The sequence below is a fragment of the Bufo bufo genome, chromosome 2, assembly GCF_905171765.1.
Source record: "Bufo bufo chromosome 2, aBufBuf1.1, whole genome shotgun sequence".
NCBI lineage: Eukaryota > Metazoa > Chordata > Amphibia > Anura > Bufonidae > Bufo > Bufo bufo.
In genome coordinates, this window is record NC_053390.1 from 169,328,086 (window position 1) to 169,347,418 (window position 19,333).

Consider the following 19,333-nt stretch of genomic DNA (forward strand, 5'->3'; position numbering starts at 1 on the left):
GCAGACCATGGACCGCATTTGGGACAGGTATACGCCCCTAGGGGCACGGTGCACATAATATACACCAATGAAGGGGGAAAAAGGAAAAGTACTGCAGGCTAAATAACGCTATTAGTGAATACTATATTATATCGTAGTGAATAGAGCATATATATATGTATAAATTGATGTTCTTCATGGGGTAGATCAAAAGCGGCACTGTAATGGGGGTGGCCACATATCCTCCCCTTCGAAATACTACAGTGCTCAAGATATATATGTTAACCCCATGTAAAATAGCATATGGCTGGCTAAAGAAAGCAGGAATAATCGATATTTTCGTTCAATCCTGCAGGTGACATGGTGTTAAGCATATGTATCCATTTCGACTCTTTTTGTCTCAGGATAGTGTCAATGTCTCCTCCCCTGATGGAATGTTTTACTGTTTCCACCATTGAGAAATTTATAGCTTTCGGGTCTCCTCCATGTTTTAAAACCACATGTCTGGATAAAGGCTTATCGCGCTTGTGGCGAATATCGCCAATATGCTCCAGGATCCTCTTTTTAAAGGCTCTACAAGTTTTGCCGATGTATCTAAGGCTGCATTTACATTGGGCCATGTAAACCACGCCCATTGTATTGCAATTAGCAAAGCCACGGGTCATATACGTAGACCTTGCCACCAGTTTGGTTACCTCTCTCTGATGCCAAAATACAGCATTGTACTTTGATATACGTCCCCTGAGGAACCCGACAATCAATCAGGGTGAAACGCGTTGGGACACTGGCATCTGATTGCATACTAGACGTAGTGCTTCTGGTGCCGTACGTGTATATACATCCTAATTTATACACTGATATGTACAAATGTTAACGGCGAATCTTGGTGTGTTGACGTCACACGGTGTATCCGGTGTGTGGGGTCTGCACAGTGAGATCGTCCATTGATGATGCATATTCATAGATAGCCACACCTGTGGGTGTCTATGCATTCTTTATGACATATTTATTATTGGCAGCTTTTCCACCCACGCCACTGAACATCCAGGGGGGTGGCTGTTCTGCTGCTTTCTATATTATTATTTATACTTTGTTTTTGTTTTGTGTACCTAGAGTAGGCCCTGAGTAGGGATCCACCAGGGTCACAGGGCCTTACTAGGGTCACCAGGAGGTTCCAGAATACGGGATCGTCCTTATCAGGGCGGCCATTCCGTTCTTAGGCAGGGCTATTTAGCCCAGGGCCAGGAATAGCGACAGATTAGACTCCATCTCTGTCCCCTCAGTCCATTTTGACCCGTACTTCTGGACGATTACAAGTATCATCTTCCATGTCATCAAGGATATATCTTCTTCTTTTTTGTTCTTTTTCTATGTATGTCTGTGGGAGTTTTGTTATTTTATGTTATAATTAGATTAAAGGCTACGTTTTAAACAGGTCGTTCCCTGTGATTACATTAATTGGATTATATACCACCTGTGGTTATTATTCCCTCTGACGGGATATTGTCTTAGCTGTGATTACTTCTGGTATATGAGGCCTACTTGAAATCTATCCCAAAAAGGATATCTTACATTGAAGGTGCTGATAGTGTCATTCAGAAAAACCTAAGACACACGCTAGCGTGCAGATAGAAGTCTGATTCTGTGATTAAACCTATACCTGTCACACAGCGCAAAAAAAAACATGCCTCACATCTCTATTCAACCAAATCTGTACTGTTTTAGCTGGTCAAGTTATTTGTAGTGACCGTAAAATCACTTTTTATTTTCTGGATTGAAAAACTATTCCCAAATTTGCCATTCTCAAAATAACTAGTTTGTGGTATTTGAGGCCTACTTGAAATCTATCCCAAAAAGGATATCTTACATTAAAGGTACTGATAGTGTCATTCAGAAAAACCTAAGACACACGCTAGCGTGCAGATAGAAGTCTGATTCTGTGATTAAACCTATACCTGTCACACAGCGCAAAAAAAAACAGGCCTCACATCTCTATTCAACCAAATCTGTACTGTTTTAGCTGGTCAAGTTATTTGTAGTGACCGTAAAAGCACTTTTTATTTTCTGGATTGAAAAACTATTCCCAAATTTGCCATTCTCAAAATACCTAGTTTCTGGTATTTGAGGCCTACTTGAAATCTATCCCAAAAAGGATATCTTACATTGAAGGTACTGATAGTGTCATTCAGAAAAACCTAAGACACATGCTAGCGTGCAGATAGAAGTCTGATTCTGTGATTAAACCTATACCTGTCACACAGCGCAAAAAAAAAAACAAGCCTCACATCTCTATTCAACCAAATCTGTACTGTTTTAGCTGGTCAAGTTATTTGTAGTGACCGTAAAAGCACTTTTTATTTTCTGGATTGAAAAACTATTCCCAAATTTGCCATTCTCAAAATAACTAGTTTCTGGTATTTGAGGCCTACTTGAAATCTATCCCAAAAAGGATATCTTACATTGAAGGTACTGATAGTGTCATTCAGAAAAACCTAAGACACACGCTAGCGTGCAGATAGAAGTCTGATTCTGTGATTAAACCTATACCTGTCACACAGCGCAAAAAAAAAACAGGCCTCACATCTCTATTCAACCAAATCTGTACTGTTTTAGCTGGTCAAGTTATTTGTAGTGACCGTAAAAGCACACTTTTTGTTCTGGGTTGAAAAACTATTCCCAAATTTGCCATTCTCAAAATAACTAGTTTCTGGTATTTGAGGCCTACTTGAAATCTATCCCAAAAAGGATATCTTACATTGAAGGTACTGATAGTGTCATTCAGAAAAACCTAAGACACACGCTAGCGTGCAGATAGAAGTCTGATTCTGTGATTAAACCTATACCTGTCACACAGCGCAAAAAAAACAGGCCTCACATTTCTATTCAACCAAATCTGTACTGTTTTAGCTGGTCAAGTTATTTGTAGTGACCGTAAAAGCACACTTTTTGTTCTGGGTTGAAAAACTATTCCCAAATTTGCCATTCTCAAAATTGTGGTGAACGGGAACAATGAGGAAAACATCTAATAAGGGACGCGGACGTGGACATGGTCGTGGTGGTGTTAGTGGACCCTCTGGTGCTGGGAGAGGACGTAGCCGTTCTGCCACAGCCACACATCCTAGTGTACCAACTACCTCAGGTCCCAGTAGCCGCCAGAATTTACAGGGATATTTAGTGGGGCCCAATGCCGTTCTAAGGATGGTAAGGCCTGAGCAGGTACAGGCATTAGTCAATTGGGTGGCCGACAGTGCATCCAGCACGTTCACATTATCTCCCACCCAGTCTTCTGCAGAAAGCGCACAGATGGCGCATGAAAACCAAGTACATCAGACTGTCACATCACCCCCATGCATATCAGGGAAACTGTCTGAGCCTCAAATTATGCAGCAGTCTCTTATGCTGTTTGAAGACTCTGCTGCCAGGGTTTCCCAAGGGCATCCACCTAGCCCTTCCCCAGGGGTGGAAGAGATAGAATGCACTAACGCACAACCACTTATGTTTCCTGATGATGAGGACATGGGAATACCACCTCAGCACGTCTCTGATGATGACGAAACACAGGTGCCAACTGCTGCGTCTTTCTGCAGTGTGCAGACTGAACAGGAGGTCAGGGGTCAAGACTGGGTGGAAGACGATGCAGGGGACGATGAGGTCCTAGACCCCACATGGAATGAAGGTCGTGCCACTGACTTTCACAGTTCGGAGGAAGAGGCAGTGGTGAGACCGAGCCAACAGCGTAGCAAAAGAGGGAGCAGTGGGCAAAATCAGAACACCCGCCGCCAAGAGACTCCGCCTGCTACTGACCGCCGCCATCTGGGACCGAGCACCCCAAAGGCAGCTGCAAGGAGTTCCCTGGCATGGCACTTCTTCAAACAATGTGCTGACGACAAGACCCGAGTGGTTTGCACGCTGTGCCATCAGAGCCTGAAGCGAGGCATTAACGTTCTGAACCTTAGCACAACCTGCATGACCAGGCACCTGCATGCAAAGCATGAACTGCAGTGGAGTAAACACCTTAAAAACAAGGAAGTCACTCAGGCTCCCCCTGCTGCCTCTTCTGCTGCTGCCGCCTCGGCCTCTTCTGCTGCTGCCGCCGCCTCGGCCTCTTCTGCTGCTGCTGCCGCCGCCTCGGCCTCTTCCTCTGCCTCTGGAGGAACGTTGGCACCTGCCGCCCAGCAAACATGGGATGTACCACCAACACCACCACCTGCGTCACCAAGCATCTCAACCATGTCACACGGCAGCGTTCAGCTCTCCATCTCACAAACATTTGAGAGAAAGCGTAAATTCCCACCTAGCCACCCTCAATCCCTGGCCCTGAATGCCAGCATTTCTAAACTACTGGCCTATGAAATGCTGTCATTTAGGCTGGTGGACACACACAGCTTCAAACAGCTCATGTCACTTGCTGTCCCACAGTATGTTGTTCCCAGCCGCCACTACTTCTCCAAGAGAGCCGTGCCTTCCCTGCACAAACAAGTGTCCGATAAAATCAAGTGTGCACTGCGCAACGCCATCTGTGGCAAGGTCCACCTAACCACAGATACGTGGACCAGTAAGCACGGCCAGGGACGCTATATCTCCCTAACTGCACACTGGGTAAATGTAGTGGCGGCTGGGCCCCAGGCAGAGAGCTGTTTGGCGCACGTCCTTCCGCCGCCAAGGATCGCAGGGCAACATTCTTTGCCTCCTGTCTCCTCCTCCTCCTACTCAGCTTCCTCCTCCTCTTCTTCCACCTGCTCATCCAGTCAGCCACACACCTTCACCACCAACTTCAGCACAGCACGGGGTAAACGTCAGCAGGCCATTCTGAAACTCATATGTTTGGGGGACAGGCCCCACACCGCACAGGAGTTGTGGCGGGGTATAGAACAACAGACCGACGAGTGGTTGCTGCCGGTGAGCCTCAAGCCCGGCCTGGTGGTGTGCGATAATGGGCGAAATCTCGTTGCAGCTCTGGGACTAGCCGGTTTGACGCACATCCCTTGCCTGGCGCATGTGCTGAATTTGGTGGTGCAGAAGTTCATTCGCAACTACCCCGACATGTCAGAGCTGCTGGCCGTCTGTTCGCGCTTCCGGCGTTCACACCCTGCCGCTGCTCGCCTGTCTGCGCTACAGCGTAACTTCGGCCTTCCCGCTCACCGCCTCATATGCGACGTACCCACCAGGTGGAACTCCACCTTGCATATGCTGGACAGACTGTGCGAGCAGCAGCAGGCCATAGTGGAGTTTCAGCTGCAGCACGCACGGGTCAGTCGCACTGTGGATCAGACACACTTCACCACCAATGACTGGGCCTCCATGCGAGACCTGTGTGCCCTGTTGCGCTGTTTCGAGTACTCCACCAACATGGCCAGTGGCGATGACGCCGTTATCAGCGTTACAATACCACTTCTATGTCTCCTTGAGAAAACACTTAGGGCGATGATTGAAGAGGAGGTGGCCCAGGAGGAAGAGGAGGAAGAGGGGTCATTTTTAGCACTTTCAGGCCAGTCTCTTCGAAGTGACTCAGAGGGAGGTTTTTTGCAACACCAGAGGCCAGGTACAAATGTGGCCAGACAGGGCCCACTACTAGAGGACGAGGAGGACGAGGATGAGGAGGAGGTGGAGGAGGATGAGGATGAAGCATGTTCACAGCGGGGTGGCACCCAAAGCAGCTCGGGCCCATCACTGGTGCGTGGCTGGGGGGAAACACAGGACGATGACGATACGCCTCCCACAGAGGACAGCTTGTCCTTACCTCTGGGCAGCCTGGCACACATGAGCGACTACATGCTGCAGTGCCTGCGCAACGACAGCAGAGTTGCCCACATTTTAACGTGTGCGGACTACTGGGTTGCCACCCTGCTGGATCCCCGGTACAAAGACAATGTGCCCACCTTACTTCCTACACTGGAGCGTGATAGGAAGATGCGCGAGTACAAGCGCACGTTGGTAGACGCGCTACTGAGAGCATTCCCAAATGTCACAGGGGAACCAGTGGAAGCCCAAGGCGAAGGCAGAGGAGGAGCAAGAGGTCGCCAACGCAGCTGTGTCACGCCCAGCTCCTCTGAGGGCAGGGTTAGCATGGCAGAGATGTGGAAAAGTTTTGTCAACACGCCACAGCTAAGTGCACCACCACCTGATACGGAACGTGTTAGCAGGAGGCAACATTTCACTAACATGGTGGAACAGTACCTGTGCACACCCCTCCACGTACTGACTGATGGTTCGGCCCCATTCAACTTCTGGGTCTCCAAATTGTCCACGTGGCCAGAGCTAGCTTTTTATGCCTTGGAGGTGCTGGCCTGCCCGGCGGCCAGCGTTTTGTCTGAACGTGTATTAAGCACGGCAGGGGGCGTCATTACAGACAAACGCAGCCGCCTGTCTACAGCCAATGTGGACAAGCTGACGTTCATAAAAAGGAACCAGGCATGGATCCCACAGGACCTGTCCATCCCTTGTGCAGATTAGATATTAACTACCTCCCCTTAACAATATATTATTCTACTCCAGGGCACTTCCTCATTCAATACTATTTTTAATTTCATTTTACCATTATATTGCGGGGCAACCCAAAGTTGAATGAACCTCTCCTCTGTCTGGGTGCCGGGGCCTAAATGTGTGACAGTGGCCTGTTCCAGTGGTGGGTGACGTGAAGCCTGATTCTCTGCTATGACATGAAGACTTATTCTGTGCTGACATGAAGCCAGATTCTCTGTTACGCGACCTCTCTCCTCTGCCTGGGTGCCTGGGCCTAAATATGTGACAGTGGCCTGTTCCAGTGGTGGGTGACGTGAAGCCTGATTCTCTGCTATGACATGAAGACAGATTCTGCGCTGACATAAGGCCAGATTCTCTGTTACGGGACCTCTCTCCTCTGCCTGGGTGCCTGGGCCTAAATGTGTGACAGTGGCCTGTTCCAGTGGTGGGTGACGTGATGCCTGATTCTCTGCTATGACATGAAGACTTATTCTGTGCTGACATGAAGCCAGATTCTCTGTTACGCGACCTCTCTCCTCTGCCTGGGTGCCTTGGCCTAAATATGTGACAGTGGCCTGTTCCAGTGGTGGGTGACGTGAAGCCTGATTCTCTGCTATGACATGAAGACAGATTCTGTGCTGACATAAGGCCAGATTCTCTGTTACAGGACCTCTCTCCTCTGTCTGGGTGCCGGGGCCTAAATGTGTGACAGTGGCCTGTTCCAGTGGTGGGTGACGTGATGCCTGATTCTCTGCTATGACATGAAGACAGATTCTGTGCTGACATAAGGCCAGATTCTCTGTTACAGGACCTCTCTCCTCTGTCTGGGTGCCGGGGCCTAAATGTGTGACAGTGTCCTGTTCCAGTGGTGGGTGACGTGAAGCCTGATTCTCTGCTATGACATGAAGACAGATTCTACGCTGACATAAGGCCAGATTCTCTGTTACGGGACCGCTCTCCTCTGTCTGGGTGCCAGGGCCTAAATGTGTGACAGTGGCCTGTTCCAGTGGTGGGTGACGTGAAGCCTGATTCTCTGCTATGACATGAAGACTGATTCTGTGCTGATATGAAGCCAGATTCTCTGCTATGGCATGAAGAGACTGATTCTGTGCTGACATGAAGCCAGATTCTTTGCTATGGCATGAAGAGACTGATTCTCTGCTGATGTGAAGCCAGATTCTCTGCTATGGGACCTCTGTCCAATTGATATTGGGTCATTTTTATTTTTTTAATTTTTATTTTAATTCATTTCCCTATCCACATTTGTTTGCAGGGGATTTAACTACATGTTGCTGCCTTTTGCAGCCCTCTAGCTCTTTCCTGGGCTGTTTTACAGCCTTTTTAATGCCCAAAAGTTCGGGTCCCCATTGACTTCAATGGGGTTCGGGTTCGGGACGAAGTTCGGTTCGGGTTCGGATCCCGAACCCGAACATTTCCGTGAAGTTCGGCCGAACTTCTCGAACCCGAACATCCAGGTGTTCGCTCAACTCTAGCCATGATTACTTTAAGAAATGAAGGTCAGTCAGTCAGCCGAAAAATTGGGAAAACTTTAAAAGTAAGGGCTATTTGACCATGAAGGAGAGTGATGGGGTGCTGCGCCAGATGACCTGGCCTCCACAGTCACTGGACCTAAACCCAATCGAGATGGTTTGGGGTGAGCTGGATGCTAAGCATCTCTGGGAACTCCTTCAAGACTGTTGGAAGACCATTTCAGGGGACTACCTCTTGAAGCTCATCAAGAGAATGCCAAGAGTGTGCAAAGCAGTAATCAAAGCAAAAGGTGGCTACTTTGAAGAACCTAGAATATGACATATTTTCAGTTGTTTCACACTTGTTTGTTATGTATATAATTCCACATGTGTTAATTCATAGTTTTGATGCCTTCATAGTCATGAAAATAAAGAAAACTCTTTGAATGAGAAGGTGTGTCCAAACTTTTGGTCTGTACTGTACATCAATCATCTCCTCTGTATGGGGATGAGTAATATTGTCATCATAGAAAATTAGAGACGAGCGAAGTTTTGAAAAATTCAATCGACAGCTTCACTGAAGTTTGTGAAGAAATCTGATTAGTTACGAATTAATTTGTCACAAATTGCTATAAACCAGGTATACCCAGGCCAATCTGCCTAATCATATTTTTCCCACTTGGTGGTCCAATCTCAGTGTGAAGGCTTGGAAGTTAACCCTTTCCTGACCGCCGACAATAAATTTACATTGGCAGCCGGGCATTTAAAAATGGCAACCACTGGCTCGTGCAGCAGGTGCCATGGCCACCAGGTGTCTGCTGTTTTAAAGATCAGGCACCTAGCACTAATGTAACATAGTAACATAGTACATAAGGCCGAAAAAAGACATTTGTCCATCCAGTTCGGCCAGTTATCCTGCAAGTTGATCCAGAGGAAGGCCAAAAACCCTGTGAGGTAGAAGCCAATTTTCTCCACTTTAGGGGAATAAAAAATTCCTTCCTGACTCCAATCAGGCAATCAGAATAACTCCCTGGATCAACGACCCCTCTCTAGTAGCTATAGCCTGTAATATTATTAAGCTCCAGAAATACGTCCAGGCCCCTCTTGAATTCCTTTATTGTACTCACCATCACCACCTCCTCAGGCAGAGAGTTCCATAGTCTCACTGCTCTTACCGTAAAGAATCCTCTTCTATGTTTGTGTACAAACCTTCTTTCCTCCAGACGCAGAGGATGTCCCCTCGTCACAGTCACAGTCCTGGGGATAAATAGCTGATGGGATAGATCTCTGTACTGACCCCTGATATATTTATACATATTAATTAGATCTCCCCTCAGTCGTCTTTTTTCTAAAGTGAATAACCCTAATTTTGATAATCTTTCAGGGTACTGTAGTTGCCCCATTCCAGTTATTACTTTAGTTGCCCTCCTCTGAACCCTCTCCAGCTCTGCTACTGTATGTCTGCCTTGTTTACAGGAGCCCAGAACTGTACACAGTACTCCATGTGTGGTCTGACTAGCGATTTGTAAAGTGGTAGGACTATGTTCCTATCACGGGAATCTATGCCCCTTCTGATGCAACCCATTATCTTGTTGGCCTTGGCAGCAGCTGCCTGACACTGGTTTTTGCTGCTTAGTTTGCTGTTTATTAAAATTCCTAGATCCTTTTCCATGTCAGTGTTACCGAGTGTTTTACCATTTAGTATGTACGGGTGACTTGCATTTTTCCTTCCCATGTGCATAACTTTACATTTATCAGTGTTAAACCTCATCTGCCACTTATCTGCCCAAGCCTCCAGTCTATCCAGATCCCTCTGTAGTAGTATACTGTCCTCATCAGTGTAAATTACTTTACACAGTTTAGTGTCATCTGCGAAAATTGATACTTTACTATGCAAGCCTTCTACAAGATCATTAATAAATATATTGAAGAGAATAGGGCCCAAGACTGACCCCTGAGGTACTCCACTAGTGACAGTGACCCAATCTGAGTGTGTACCGTTAATAACTACCCTCTGTTTTCTATGACTCAGCCAGTTACTTACCCACATACAGATGTTTTCTCCCAGTCCGTGTTAATGTCTTTTAACCCTTCATAATGCCATGGTCATCTGGGTGTGCTCTGGCTCCCCTGGCGTGGATCGGGGGAGCCGGAGTTTGTATGCAGCAGCCCCTGTCCTCCTGTGTGATGGTACCAGAGATGGTACACAGCATTAAGGCGGAAAAACCTCAAAGCAATAAAATTGAGGGATCCACAACAAGGATGAGCATAATCCCATGTGGATCCCTCCATAAGGTCCAGGATCCCTCCTTATTATGAACCTAATGGTATTTTGCTTTTAAAATTATTAGGGTTAAGACAAAATGGCAGAACATGGTGGATGGATCAAACACGGCCGCTGGATTATTGCAGAAACACTGTCCCTAGCGCATGAACACTAGCTACGTCTCTCCCTATGGTCAGCTCACAGGACAATGGTTGAGACCGCGTGGGATGAGGCTACCTGATGATTGGCTGGCTGCACGGCATTATATGTGATCCCGCATTTCCAAGCTTCTTACTTTCACTTTTTAACATGCAGCCGCCATTTTAGGAAAATCTGAATCGTTACCACAAAGCATAAGGAAATTTGGCTTCTTTGCTAATCGAAGTTTTCCTAAACTTAAGACCGAATTCCGCCTCAAATGTTTTGCTCAACACTATAGAGAATCATTCTTTCTGGGTAGCAGATCCCTGTTTACACAAGACCATCTGCTGCCATGAAATGATGATTTAGGTGACTGACCAGCAGGGATGGACTGGGAACTTAAAGTGGCCCTGGAAACGAATTGATAACAGGCAGGGCCAACAGAAGTAGGCGATACCGTAGTGGAGCACAAAATACTGTCCCAGCAAAACCAAATACCGCAGTGTAGCATAAAATACTGCCGGTAAGAAAAAGGGGGTCAGTCAGCACATCCCAATGCGCAGGTGCACGTCGCCATGGCTAGAAACACGAAGGGAAAAAAAACCACAATGCAACAGCACTCTGCAACCACAAATAAAATACAATAATGCCATAGTTAGAGATGAGCGAATTTCATATTTTGAAATTCGTTCTCGCTTCGTTTGGTGGTAAAAGCAGAATTGAGTTATGGATTCCGTTACCACGGACCATAACTCAATTCTATGACGGAATGCATAATGGAATGCCATTAGAGACATGCCTCTAAAGGCATTCCGTTATGCATTTTGTCATAGAATTGCGTTATAGTCCGTGGTAACAAAATCCATAACGCAATTCTGCTTTTACAACCAAACGAAGCGTGAACGAATTTCATAACATGAAACTCGCTCATCTCTAGCCATAGTTATAGAAAATATCCTGGTGCTAATGCTACGCTTATTTTGTAAATTTGAGATTCTTGGCAAATACATTTTGTACAAAATTATTTTGGCTCGTCTGCCAAACGTCAAGGCGATCTCTATAAGACGAGAACCTAACACTAAATACTACCTGTTATGTGCCATACTGGCCACCATAAAATTCAGGGAATGCAGGTACCAACATGCATGCTGAGCCCACTCTATAACTCTACTGGTGCCAGGCGGCTTCCAATGAATGCAGGGAGATGCATTGTGTTGCATTGTGTTTTCTTTTCTTCCTGTTTCTACCCATGGCAGCGTGCACCTAAGAGTGGCACCTGAGGGGTTAATTGTGCGGATCACAGCCCCCTGTAAGAGATCGGGTGCTGCCAGGCAGCAGGGGGCAGTCATGTACACAGTTCGTAGTATATTCTAACTTGAAGCGTCCCCATCACTATGGGAACGCCTCTGTGTTAGAATATACTGTCGGATCTGAGTTTTCACGAAGTGAAAACTCAGCTCTGAAAAAGCTTTTTATGTAGACAGATCTGCGGATCCGTCTGTGTGAAAGTAGCCTGCGGCCACGGACGCGGATGCCAATCTTGTGTGCATCCGTGTTTTTTCACAAACCCATTGACTTGAATGGGTCCGTGAACCGTTGTCCGTAAAAAAAATAGGACAGGTCATATTTTTTTGACGGACAGGAAACACGGATCACGGCCGCGGATGAACAACGGTGCATTTTCTGAGTTTTCAACGGACCCATTGAAAGTCAATGGGTCCGCAGAAAATCACGGAAAACGGAACAACGGCCACGGATGCACACAACGGTCGTGTGCATGAGGCCGAAGAGTGGGTGACTTTCATCAAGAATTTATCTCGTGTTTTGTGTTGGAGGGTCTCACTGCACCGGTGGTTCTGGGTTTAACATGGTTAAGCAAGCACAATCCAACTATCGATTGGCAAGCTAGACAGATTCTGGACTGGGGTTATTATTGCATTGACAATTGTCTGAATACAACTTTTTCTGTTTTAACTACTAAGACATTACCCTCTTTTATATCTGATTTTGCCAACGTGTTTTCTGAGAGTGGATGCCAGGATTTACCTATGCATCGGGAATATGATTGTCCTATCAATCTTATTCCTGGATGTAAATTGCCAAAATCTAGGTTGTATAACCTTTCGGAACCTGAAAGACTGGCCATGAGAGAGTATATTACCGAGAGTTTGGCTAAAAGACACATAAGACCTTCCAAGTCTTCAGTGCCAGCAGGGTTCTTTTTTGTTAAAAAAAAAAAGACAGAGGTCTTCGGCCATGTCTGGATTTCCGTGAACTGAATCAGATTACTGTCCGTGATCCTTACCCTCTTCCTTTGATTCCCGATTTGTTTAACCAGATTATTGGTGCCAAGGTGTTCTACAAGTTGGATTTAAGGGGGCATATAATCTGGTTAGGATCAAGGAAGGGGATGAATGGAAGACGGTTTTTAATACTCCTGAGGGGCACTTTGAGAACCTGGTCATGCCTTTCGGGTTGACCAATGCTCCTGCGGTTTTCCAGCATTTTGTGAATTACATTTTTCATCACCTTGTGGGGAGGTTTGTAGTCGTGTATTTGGATGACATTCTAATTTATTCTCCAGACATGGAGACACATCAGGATCACATTAGACAGGTGTTACAGATCCCAAAGGACAATAAATTATACGCAAAATTAGAGAAGTATGTTTTTGCTGTAAACGAGGTGCATTTTTTGGGCTACCTGCTGTCATCTTCAGGTTTTCCCATGGATCCAGAGAAAGTCTGTGCTGTATTAGACAGGGATCGACCCAAAAATCTGAAGGCTCTTATGCGGTTTTTGGGGTTCACCAACTATTACCGAAAATGTATTTGGAATTATTCGACAATAGTTAACCACTGATGAAGGGGTCATTTGTTAAACCCCAAAACGCGTTTGGAACCATCCCCTAACATTGGAATCAAGACAAAGTACAGATCGATCACCTGAGGAGGAGTGGAATCCATTATTCAAAGAAACATCAAGTTGTGCATGTAACACCTGCCATATAGAGGAAATCCTCATCGATTGTGGGGCCACGTGTACAAGCAGCGTTGGTGCGAGATTTCCTGACGACTGGTAGCCCTTGAGACCGGAACCTACAATTACAGGTATACCGTGTCGAGGGTGAAAAGAATCCACGCAAGTCCTCCCAGTAAGACTGTTACAGTATGTCTAAATAAGCGATCGCATTATTTGGGAGATACAGCGGGACGCCGCTGTTGTAGACAAGTGAGGGGGACGCCGCTCTGTTCAGTGTCAGCGCTTAATTGCGCTTAAGATTGGAGACGGCCTAGTATAGGGATTCGGATTTTAGAGGACATTGGACGATTATCTATCGAATTTGATACAATTTTTTTATTATGAACATTTATATCACTGCATCATTCCACCTAGTTTCTTTGGATTCTTCTGATGGACTATGTATGAAATTTATAATCACCAATATATATTATTATCGTTGCTGTCATAATACTGTATAAGCTACCACTCGGATTTTACCTATTTCTTTTATATATTATTACATTCTACTGGTTACATTACTACAGAGAGTGCCCCACTATATTTTATTTCTATACATTTTATTTTCTGTCAGATTGGGTGTTGTCTGTCAGTGGGAGCACCTCTAAGTGATTCCTCGTCACTCGTGTGCGACATAATTCTAAATTATATAATATGGTGATATGTTTGTAATAAGGCTATAACTTGATACATTTTTATGTGTGTGCATTAATGATGAGTGATGATTGAATAGCACATGGCTTCAGAAGAGGACAGAACAAAGGTTCAGGAAAGAACAATCATGCTGAGACTAGGCCAGTCCTGTAGCAACAGGGTAAAGGTTTGGGTAGTAGCCAGTTTAGAGGAGACTCAAAACATATATTTAATGAATGTAAAACATGGATATAATTACATACTGTATAATTGCTCACAAAACCCAATATACATTTACAAAAATAACTATATTATATATACCCCTGCTTTATTATATTGTGCAAAAAATGTAATCACCTTTGTTTGATGTCTGTATACTGCACAGTGTAATACTGTACATAATAAAGGAAAAACAAGCCAAAATGAGCATTAAGATAATATAACAGTCTATTGTAGTTTAAACTAGACTATCAGACCCTGGCCATCTACTCTCTCTTCATAAGGAGTATGAATGCCTTAATGCACTCCTTAATCTTCGCATTACAGAAGTGTCACCAGCAACAGGCAGATCCCACCACAGCTGTTCTTCACTGTTAAGATGGATTTATGAGCGGCTATTATCAGATTTGACAAAGAGAAAAATGGATTATTGCCATAAACTAATCCGAAAGCTACTTAGATTGGAGACATAATCTAATCTTTAGATAATATGTACAATTCTTTAAAGTTTTATGGCTTAGAGTCTAAAAAAACACCTCTGCACAATATACTGTATAGTACCTTAAAGGGGTTATTCAACACTAAATTATTTTACCAGAGTTGCTTGACACACGGTGGTCTTGATAGATGCCTGGTCCCCGCCACAGGATTCTGGCTACTTCACTCCACGGCTGCCTCCGCAGGTCCTGGGTCTCTGGGAATCCTGTCAACATCCTGTAGACAGATAATACGTGACCGCTGCAGCCCTTCATTGGCCACAGTGGTGACATGTCACTCAAGCAGTATGTCACTGGGTCACATAAAAACCCATTACTGGTTGGGAATATTCCTGCTAAAGGAAGCAATATGATACTTTGTCACAGGGATACCCACATATTTGTTTATTTTAAAAGGTTTCTTGAGACTTAGATATTAATGGCCTATCCTCAGGACATCAATATCAGATCAGTTGTTTTGGGGCAGTCGCCAGCACAGAAAACTGTACAGTGGATGGAACTGGAAACACAAGGCTCCAACCACTGTGTAATGGCCATGCTACGGTACTGCAGTTCATCTTCTGTTCAAGTGAATGTGAGCTGGTCCGGTGGTGCTGGAAACTATACTATGCACTGTGGCTGCCTGAAAAAGCTGATCGGTGGGGTTGCCAGGTGTTGGACTTCCATGATCTAATATTGATGACCTGTCCTGAGGATAAGAAAGAAACCCCTTTAACCAGAACAAGGCCATACTTGCCTTATTATGGCTAGCTTTCTTTTCTTCAGGCACATTTCTAAGACCTAGGTTGTCAACCTGTGAAACAAATCATGGAAAACCAAGGGTGGTAACTGCCTCCATCTTGTTGGTGCACTTCTCTCCCTTGCCCAAAGCTGTTATTGCTGTAATATACAGTATTTGGGTAAAGTGTACTCGGCTGACAAGTTTCAGGGGGTAAGCCCTTGGATGAAGATGATTTAAAATAGCAATAAAATGTGGTTGGCTGAAGACATCCTGTAGTTATACAATTTATTTTATTTTAATTTTATTTTATTTCTATTAGCATTCTTTTCTTGCTTCTCTGAATTAATTACCCTACTGATTGGCTTCAGCTCAGCCTAGTCCCAAAAGAAGATCAGCGCTGCATTTTATCTATATAGCACAGTATAATTCATTGATTGTTTAAAGGAATACTAAAACCAAAATAAGTAAGCAGCTTAAATGTATGTAAACTTTCTGTTTGGTTTCACAAGCAGTTAAACAGGACCTTTTATCTGTTTAGCCGTAGTCTAATTAGGGTCTTACCTTATAGGGCGGCCCCACTGATGTCAACACACTTTTTTTTCAAAGACCCCCTGTTCGTTCGCTGTTGTCCCACATTGATTTCGGCGCCTTTGAAAAAAAATTAAATAAGTGCAATGACATCAGTGGGGGCCGCCCTATAAGGTAAGACCCTAATTAGACTGGGGTTAAACAGATGAAAGGTGTTCTTTTAAGGAGAACAAGTCCAGAAATGACTGAAAACTGTAAACTCAGTGCACCTTAGGAACTGGCTTTAGCAGACAAGAGATCTGGTCAAAAGAAGGTTTTAAGGCTGGTTTATCATTCAGAAGCAATATGTAAATGAGTACCTTATTTTTCTACTTAGAATTATTGTTTCCGCGTCACCTTCCCTTGCTCTGACAGAATTTTTGACAGACCTACAGTTGTAAGAAAAAGTATGTGAACCCTTTGGAATGATATGGATTTCTGCACAAATTGGTCATAAAATGTGATCTGATCTTCATCTAAGTCACAACAATAGACAATCACAGTCTGCTTAAACTAATAACACACAAAGAATTAAATGTTAACATGTTTTTATTGAACACACCATGTAAACGTTCACAGTGCAGGTGGAAAAAGTATGTGAAACCTTGGATTTAATAACTGGTTGAACCTCCTTTGGCAGCAATAACTTCAACCAAACGTTTCCTGTAGTTGCAGATCAGACGTGCACAACGGTCAGGAGTAATTATTGACCATTCCTCTTTACAGAACTGTTTCAGTTCAGCAATATTCTTCGGATGTCTGGTGTGAATCGCTTTTTTGAGGTCATGCCACAGCATCTCAAATCAGGTTGAGGTCAGGACTTTGACTGGGCCCCTCCAGCAGGCGTATTTTCTTCTGTTTAAGCCATTCTGTTGTTGATTTACTTCAATGCTTTGGGTCGTTGTCCTGTTGCAACACCCATCTTCTGTTGAGCTTCAGCTGGTGGACAGATGGCCTTAAGTTCTCCTGCAAAATGTCTTGATAAACTTGGGAATTCATTTTTCCTTCGATGATAGAAATCCGTCCAGGCCCTGACGAAGCAAAGCACCCCCAAACCATGATGCCCCCACCACCATACTTCACAGTTGGGATGAGGTTTTGATCTTGGTGTGCTGTGCCTCTTTTTCTCCACACATAGTGTTGTGTGTTTCTTCCAAACAACTCAACTTTGGTTTCATCTGTCCACAGAATATTTTGCCAGTACTGCTGTGGAACATCCAGGTGCTCTTGTGCAAACTGTAAACGTGCAGCAATGTTTTTTTTGGACAGCAGTGGCTTCTCTGTGGAATCCTACTATGAAATCCATCCTTGATTAGTGTTTTACGTATCGTAGATTCACTAACAGGAATGTTAGCATATACCAGAGACTTTTGCAAGTCTTTAGCTGACACTCTAGGATTCTTCTTCACCTCATTGAGCAGTCTGCGCTGTGCTCTTGCAGTCATCTTTACAGGACGGCCACTCCTAGGGAGAGTAGCAGCAGTGCTGAACTTTCTCCATTTATAGACAATTTGTCTTACCATGGACTGATGAACAGCAAGGCTTTTGGAGATACTTTTATAACCCTTTCCAGCTTTATGCAAGTCAACAATTCTTAATCGTAGGTCTTCTGAGAGCTCTTTTGTGCGAGGCATCATTCACATCAGGCAATGCTTCTTGTGAAAAGCAAACCCAGAACTGGAGTGTGTTTTTTATAGGGCAGGGCAGCTGTAACCAACCCCTCCAATCTCATCTCATTGATTGTACTCCAGTTGGCTGGCACCTCACTCCAATTAGCTCTTGGAGATGTCGTTAGTCTAGGGGTTCACATACTTTTTCCACCTGCACTGTGAACGTTTACAAGGTGTGTTTAATAAAAACATGTTAACATTTAATTCTTTGTGTGTTATTAGTTTAAGCAGACTGTGATTGTTTATTGTTGTGACTTAGATGAAGATCAGATCACATTTTATGACCAATTTGTGCAGAAATCCATATCATTCCAAAGGGTTCACATACTTTTTATTACAACTGTATATCTTTTTCAACCACAATATGTAAGCCTTAAAAATATATTTTATCATTACGCAGACAACAGATCAAATTAGGCTACATGCAAAGGCAAGGTTTACTTAAAGGACCACAGCTATGAAGGCCAACCGTTGGCCTGTAGGCTGCATGTGGCCTTCATGTGCCTTGCATTCAGCCAGGTCCCAAGGGGTTGCTTGTAAAAAATGCATCTGGCATATGCTGGCACCACAAGGGTCTATTGGATCCCATTGACAATAATGTGGTCTATTGGGTTTCTGGCATCCTGCTGGCCAAATATAACTGCATGCAGTGGTATTTCAATTTTTTTTGCCAGCATATGTGACACAGGCACCTCCTGGAACATCTGCCTCAGATGTGAACCGAGCCTAACTGTTATGGGACCCTTTGGCATCTTTCCTATCTACAGAGGTTGATGACAGATGCTGCTTTTTAAATTAAACGACCTGTAAGTGAATGCATGCCAAATTGCCAACCCCTTTTTCCTTTTTTATGGGACTTCAAGCTAGCAGTAGTTAGCACGAAGGAGTATTTTGCTTTTACATAAGATCTGATATACATGAAATATTACTCTCTCCCTATCCAGTCAATTTCCTAACTTTGGTTAAATGTTCATTAGAGATGTTCTTAAAGGGTTATTTCCATCTTGGTCTTCGATGGCTGAGATGGAAGTAACCACAGTAAGCTCTGGCTGGCTGTAGGTTGAGTTATGGAAAAGAGACTGACATTCCGCTGTTTCTGTAAATTCCACAGCAATGAATGGGAGCCACGCAAACAGCAGGGCACAGCAAACTACAGGAAACAGTAACTTGCCGTGCTAGGCTGTCACCTTTACAACCTTTACTATCTACAAGTTGTGCATTGATGCATATTGCTACATACTGTAAGTGTCAGTCAGGATCTGGGATAATAACCTCTGTGGGATCTTGAATGGCACAGTTTCCCAGAGAAACTATATAATAATACATGTATACACATATATAGGAAAAAGCTGAATAGAATTTTAACAACTTCTGTTTTTAGGGTAAAATGTTCTTAAATGTTTAAAATAAATCGAAAACAGTAATAAATAATAACAACAACAAGTAGCAAAATATTTATAGGGAACACATACAAGGAAATAAATTTTATATATATATATATATATATATATATATATATATACACTCACCTAAAGAATTATTAGGAACACCTGTTCTATTTCTCATTATTGAAATTATCTAGTCAACCAATTACATGGCAGTTGCTTCAATGCATTTAGGGGGGTGGTCCTGGTCAAGACAATCTCCTGAACTCCAAACTGAATGTCAGAATGGGAAAGATAGGTGAT